A 5,814-nucleotide genomic window follows, 5' to 3' on the forward strand; every position below is an offset into this window, starting at 1 on the left:
CAGAGGGAATACTGAATGGAGGCAAAGCAGCGAGTCCGTGGCGCCGGGCGGCAGCGGCCCCTGGCACTAAACAAGGGTACAGACGGCCCCGGGGCCGCCCCTCGCCCGGCCCGGCCCGGCCCGGCCCGCAGCACCCTCAGCCCAGCCCAGCCCGGCCCGGCCCGGCCCGGCCCGGTCCGCAGCACCCCGGTCCGCAGCACCCCCAGCCCAGCCCGGCCCGGCCCGGCCCGCAGCACCCCGGCCCGCAGCACCCCTAGCCCGGCCCGGCCGGCAGCACCCCCAGCCCGGCCCGGCCCGCAGCACCCCCAGCCCGGCCCGCAGCACCCCCAGCCCGGCCCGCAGCACCCCCAGCCCGGCCCGGCCCGCAGCACCCCGGCCCGCCGCCCTGCCGGGCCCCCGCAGCCCGCCCCAAACCCGCTCCCGGCTCGCTCCCTGCTCGGGCTGCGGGGGCTCGCCCGCCTCCTTTGGACGCACCGGTCTATTTTTACAACTCTCTGAGAGCCCTGGTTTCCCCTGGCAGATCCACCGCTAATATTATTACCCGACAGGAGAAAAGGAACGAAGTTGCTAAAATAACTGCGCATCACCGAAATAGAAGGAAAAGGCATTTTAGGTCATGCAATCTGTGCCCTGGACGGCAAAGGTTACTCCCTACAGAATAAATCTGAGAGGACTGTAGATCAGCTTTACATTGATGTGTTGTCTCCTGCTGAGGAGGGTTTTCTGTTCGTTTTGGTGCGCTTTTTTTTTTTTTTTTTTTTTTTTTAAATAAGTGACTAAAAGCATAGTATGAAATGGCACAACTTCATTAGTAAAGGTTTACCCCAGGCCAAACTTAGTTCCTTTTCCTCTCTTTTGGCTATTTTTATGACATAAAATCTTGCTCTCTGCAATGTAGAAACATTCTGCAAGGTCACTTCACAAAATGTAATAAAGTAAGCTTATTTTTTCCCAGAAGAAGATTATGTTTGAATTTCTCTAGTCTCCTCTTTTATTTAACCTGCTGTCTGGTTCACTTTGGCAGGGTTCATCTGTGAAAGTCACACAAGCCCTGACTTCCTTCTCATAATCGTATGTTGGGTTTCAGACTGTTTTTTTCGGTGAAGCAGATATTCCAGGGCTTCTCTGACCCACTTTAAATGTTGTAAAAGTTGATGGTCATCAAGCGACCCTGTTATTCCCTGGGTGCTTAGGGAGCCAGTTATACCCAGAATGACCTTCCGTGTGTGTCCTGCTCTTCTGACTATTCTCTCAATTCTTCATTTTTTGCAATCAGAAGGAAGAGCCAGCCAACCTGACCAACGGGGAATCCTCTCCATGATGTAGCCTAGCTGGAACCCCTTGGAAGTGGAAGAAAATTGGAGGGAGAGGTGGAAAATAACATCTGAAATCCTGGTGTTGCCGAGATTTCCCACACCTCAGCTGCGGTGATTTCAAGGGTACAGTTGCACCTGCATTCCCAGATCTGAGAGCATTTCCATGTTTCTGAGCCAGCTTATGTGCCCTGGCCATATCCTAGCTCCTAATTCTACACCAATGCCAGATCTGCACAGCAGCTTTCTGCAGCCTGCTCCTGTGTGTCCGTGGAAATGCAGCCCTGTGGGTGAGGGCTGGCTGGGAATGGTGGCGAGCTCCTGATGGCAGTTGTCCACCTCCATAGAGCACAGGAGTGCTAAGTCTAGGTGTGAGCCTTTCCTTCTGTCCCTTCTGATCCAGTGGAAAGGCAAAGAGATTAGCTGAAATAATTGGCTCTTTAGAACTGCTAGACTTCAAAACGGAGTGGAGAATAGTGCTTGCAGACTCAGGAGCAGGTAGGAGGTAGTTTAAGAAGCTACTTCTTATCAGCTCTCAGCTACTGGTTTCTGCCTCCCAGCTGAGATGGTGTCTGAATGTGCCCTAATTTTGATATGATAAGGTTGGGCCAAATATGAAATCCAAAAGCGATCAGGAGAAAAATCTACAAAACCTGTTTTTGTGCAAAGATTTGAAACCTGTATTATTAGCAGAGGAGGGAGTTCTGACGAGACACCAGGTGCTGTTTGTGTGTTACAAACAGCACACCTCTGCCACTTGAGATAAGGTAAATACCTTTTGTTGTTTGCAACTCAAGGCTATAGTACCTATGACAGGCAGCAGAACATTTCTGATTTACTGTAATAAAGCAATGGTAAACATACTGTATAAGAAGCATTTTAGAGTGTTTAACCATGTGGTCTTTCAGTTCTAAAAAAATTTTTTTTTCCCAAATCTGATCAGGTTTACAAATAAGATAACCATGTTGGGGGTATGTTACTATGGAGGCGGGTTATGAATTAGACATCTTTATAATCAGGAAAGGAACAATAGCCAACCAACTAAATTTAGATGATGGTTCATAGTATAAGCCCTAAGGAATTCCAAGAGAAGATAGAAGGGGAACAATATTTCAAATGATTCCTTCAGTTGGAGACTTCTTGTGAGACATAATTATCATTGAGGGCACTGGTCCGGGTAGAGGACAAGGTCACCTGAAGCCTGTAGGAAGGTGAAGAGCAGAAAACTGAGGCACTAACTGTGAACAGCAAGGGGAAGTCAGGATATCAGAGCATGCACAGGCACAAGAGAGTTAGAAAAGCAGTTGAAGAGGACAAAAGCAGTGACAGCAGGTCTATGCTCAACTTCTCAATGAGTAGTTGCTGATGTTCGATGAGAGAGACAGAGCTAAGTATGAGAAGGCTGAAGAAGGCAAAGAAATTTACAGAGGCTGGGAGAAAGCAATGGGGGATAAGATACTACCATGGTGGATTGAATGACGAAACAGTAATGACAAGCCAGAAAAGGACGTGCAGAGACACTTATAGCAGAGGAAGCTATCTAGTGCTGAACTTTTCCCAGATGGTTTCAGTGCCTCGGCATTTGGCAGAAAAGGGAGTTGAATACTGCTGAAATTTATGATAGTTTATTTTCTAGAGTTTATTAAAAAAAAATGCAAGGAATTGTATTTATGTCTTTTACAGCTATTTTGTCTATTAAATGTGTGACTTCAGCCCTTTAAATTTCAGTTTGTAGCAGTACTCCAGTGTCTCACAGGGTCCTTCTAAGCAGCTAGTCTGTAATAGCTCTTTCCAGGCATCTGCTCAAACTGTATCCAATTAAAAAAATAAATCTGGGAACAAACTGCTCCCAGTTTCACATGACTGGCAGGTATGGATTCTACTTCCATAAAAGGCTTATTCCTGTGCTCAGTTCTGTTTGTGGCAGTTCAGGAAAATTATATCATGTAACTTGTAAGTCATATAGCCTTTAAATTTATCTAATGTTGTCATCTGCAAACAGCATTTGAACAGCATCAAGTCAGTAAAGAAAACAAGACAAAACATCTCAGAAACCTAAAATGTGGTGACATACCTCATTATGAAATACTGCCAAGATTTCTTGTGCGATAAGTGCATCACATTTCGTTGGTTTTGGGGATAAATCTTACTGATTTCTGCTAAGGTTAACAGACTCCTTGTTTTCAGTAACCACAAAACAAAAACAAAATCTCTATCAGTGGTGATACCTTCCACCTCATGAGATATGGGAAAAAGCACGCAAGCCTCCCTTGGTTAAGAACCATTCCGCATGAGCATTCTTAGTATCCCTGTAGAATGGTGCAAGGTGTGGAGCTCTAATAATGGCATAAAGGTAGAATTTTTGGCACGTAAATGTGCTAAGGCAAACTTTTACACTTGAACCTCCCTGTGATTTGCAAGAGCAAATGCTGCAGGCGGTGGAGCAGCAACAGTGGGGCAGGCAAGTGTTAGAATTCACACTTGTAAAATTTATAGGGACCAATTGGTTTTGCAGGTGTACTGCCTAGCACTTGTGTACACCCAGTTGCTGGAGCAGATAAAGTGTGAGCCGGGGGCTGGAATGCAGGTTGGGATCTGGGGAGTCAATACCCACCCTGGGGCTACAGCAAGGAGCCTGCCTTGAGAGGCAGAGCTCTTGGCTCTGTCTGCAGAACAGACCCTTATATGGTGTCAGGTTTGGCACTCTGAAATGTAGGTATCTCTAAACACTGCATTTTCTTAAAAGGTTAGTCAGGAAATAATGCATATCTTTAGAAAATGTGTGCATTTGAGATAGAAGCCTGATATAAGGTCTTTAGCTAATGCAACTCATAATGACGAGTCAGACACTTTTCTTTTAATTGTCAGACATAATCTCCAGCTCTGTATTTACTACCCATCTGCTCAGAGGGTTACACTTGCTAGCAGATTTACTGGAGGAGTGGAGCAGGGAAGAACAGGAGTGGGAGAGGTGTTGGAAGGAAACAGGAGCCCCTCCTGTGGCTGCTAGGACTGAAGAAGCCCTTGTCACTGTGCACAGCTCCTTTCCTTCTTCAGGCTGCAGATGCAGGGAAGTGCATATTCTTTTGAAAATCACAAGACAGAACTCTAAAAATTTGATACTCTCTGCTCCCACATTAATTACCCTTCATTTTTTTAAGGTTCTCAGAAGCATAGGTTTGTAAATGGATAAATACATGAATTGATTATTTGCATTTTTAATGCTGACTGCTCTTAAGCATGATACAAATTGATCACTGGTATAGCAATATTTAGAAACAGCATTTCATTAGAGTTTGCTGGCTCCTGTCATTGTTTACATTTCTTCTGTGCCTTCCTAGCAATTTTTACTGGTCAGAATGAGGAAATCACTCACTAATTTCCCCTTTCTAATGGATCTCATAAACATGTCTTCCTGTAAAAAATATATGATTATAAAATGCTTCACTGTTGATTCTTAAAGCTAATCACATTATTTTACTCCATTTATCAGTGCCAATTAAGCTTCATAGCACTAACAGCCTGTAGGTATCATAATTAAAGACTCTTTGGCTAGGTATAGATTATTTGATAAGTTATCCTTTATTGTTATCCTTTACTGTTATCCTTTACTGTTTCAGATAAGCCATGTATCAAAAGTTGCAGAGCTTAATGAAGAAGAGGGAAGAAGTGCAATCTTTTTAGATGCTTCTCCCTAACACTGAACATCTGAGGACACCAGCTATAACATACCATAACATTCTAATCATTCTGCATGAGGAAGAGCTACTTGAAGATTCTTCGCAACCAAATCTCATGCAGAATATAGCTGTGAATACACAGATCCAAATCCAGGATATACAAACCCTGCTGCGGGGAATGCTTTGTCACTTGAACCTCCATATGCTGCAGATCTAGTTGAGGGGTGGGAGGGGAGGATATGCTATCTATTTGCTTTTTAAATAGATACCGAACCACTGAGAACCTGAGTGTAATAACTCATTTTGCAACCAGACAAATAATTTTGTACAAAATCCATGCCACCTCTCTCACTGCCCATAGTGGTGAAGAGGCAGAGTAGGGCCTGGATGAACCCTGGCCCCTGTGCTCCTGGCCCTCCGTCCATGTAAACACCGGAGGGTTGGAATGCTGCTGGAATTTGGGGTTGGGAGCCAGCCTTTGAGGGGATCAGGAAGTAGCAGCTGCTAAGTGCAATGGGCTGTCATACAGAGCTTACTTAGCTCATTTGAAGCCAGAGAACCTTCTAAGGCTGCAGAGAGGCTCCTCAGGAAGCTTGAAAGGCTCAGCAGTGAGGCTGGAGGGGAACTGCCAGGCAGCTCCTCCTTGGTGCTGAGACCAGCCGTGGATGCCACATGTTCACAAGCAATACGATGCCGACGCATCTCGCCCTTGCTGTTGTGTGGGGAAAAGCAGACTCAAAACACATATGGCCCCTGTTCCTCCTTCAGAATGCAGCAATTCACATGCAGAAATACCATGTGCTGCTAAACTTATGGTAATT

The 5,814-nt window shown here is 45.5% G+C and overlaps 1 long non-coding RNA gene across 1 annotated transcript; it reads left to right on the top strand.

Moving 5' to 3' along the window:
* Positions 1-673: 673 nt before the first annotated feature.
* On the top strand, positions 674-5,045 carry LOC120748808 (uncharacterized). The gene is made up of 3 exons (XR_005699419.1): positions 674-735; positions 1,277-1,439; positions 4,934-5,045. It is a non-coding gene; the product is annotated as an uncharacterized LOC120748808 (long non-coding RNA).
* The last annotated feature ends 769 nt before the right edge of the window (positions 5,046-5,814 follow it).

Source organism: Hirundo rustica, chromosome 2 (assembly GCF_015227805.2).
Source record: "Hirundo rustica isolate bHirRus1 chromosome 2, bHirRus1.pri.v3, whole genome shotgun sequence".
Taxonomy (NCBI): Eukaryota; Metazoa; Chordata; class Aves; order Passeriformes; family Hirundinidae; genus Hirundo; species Hirundo rustica.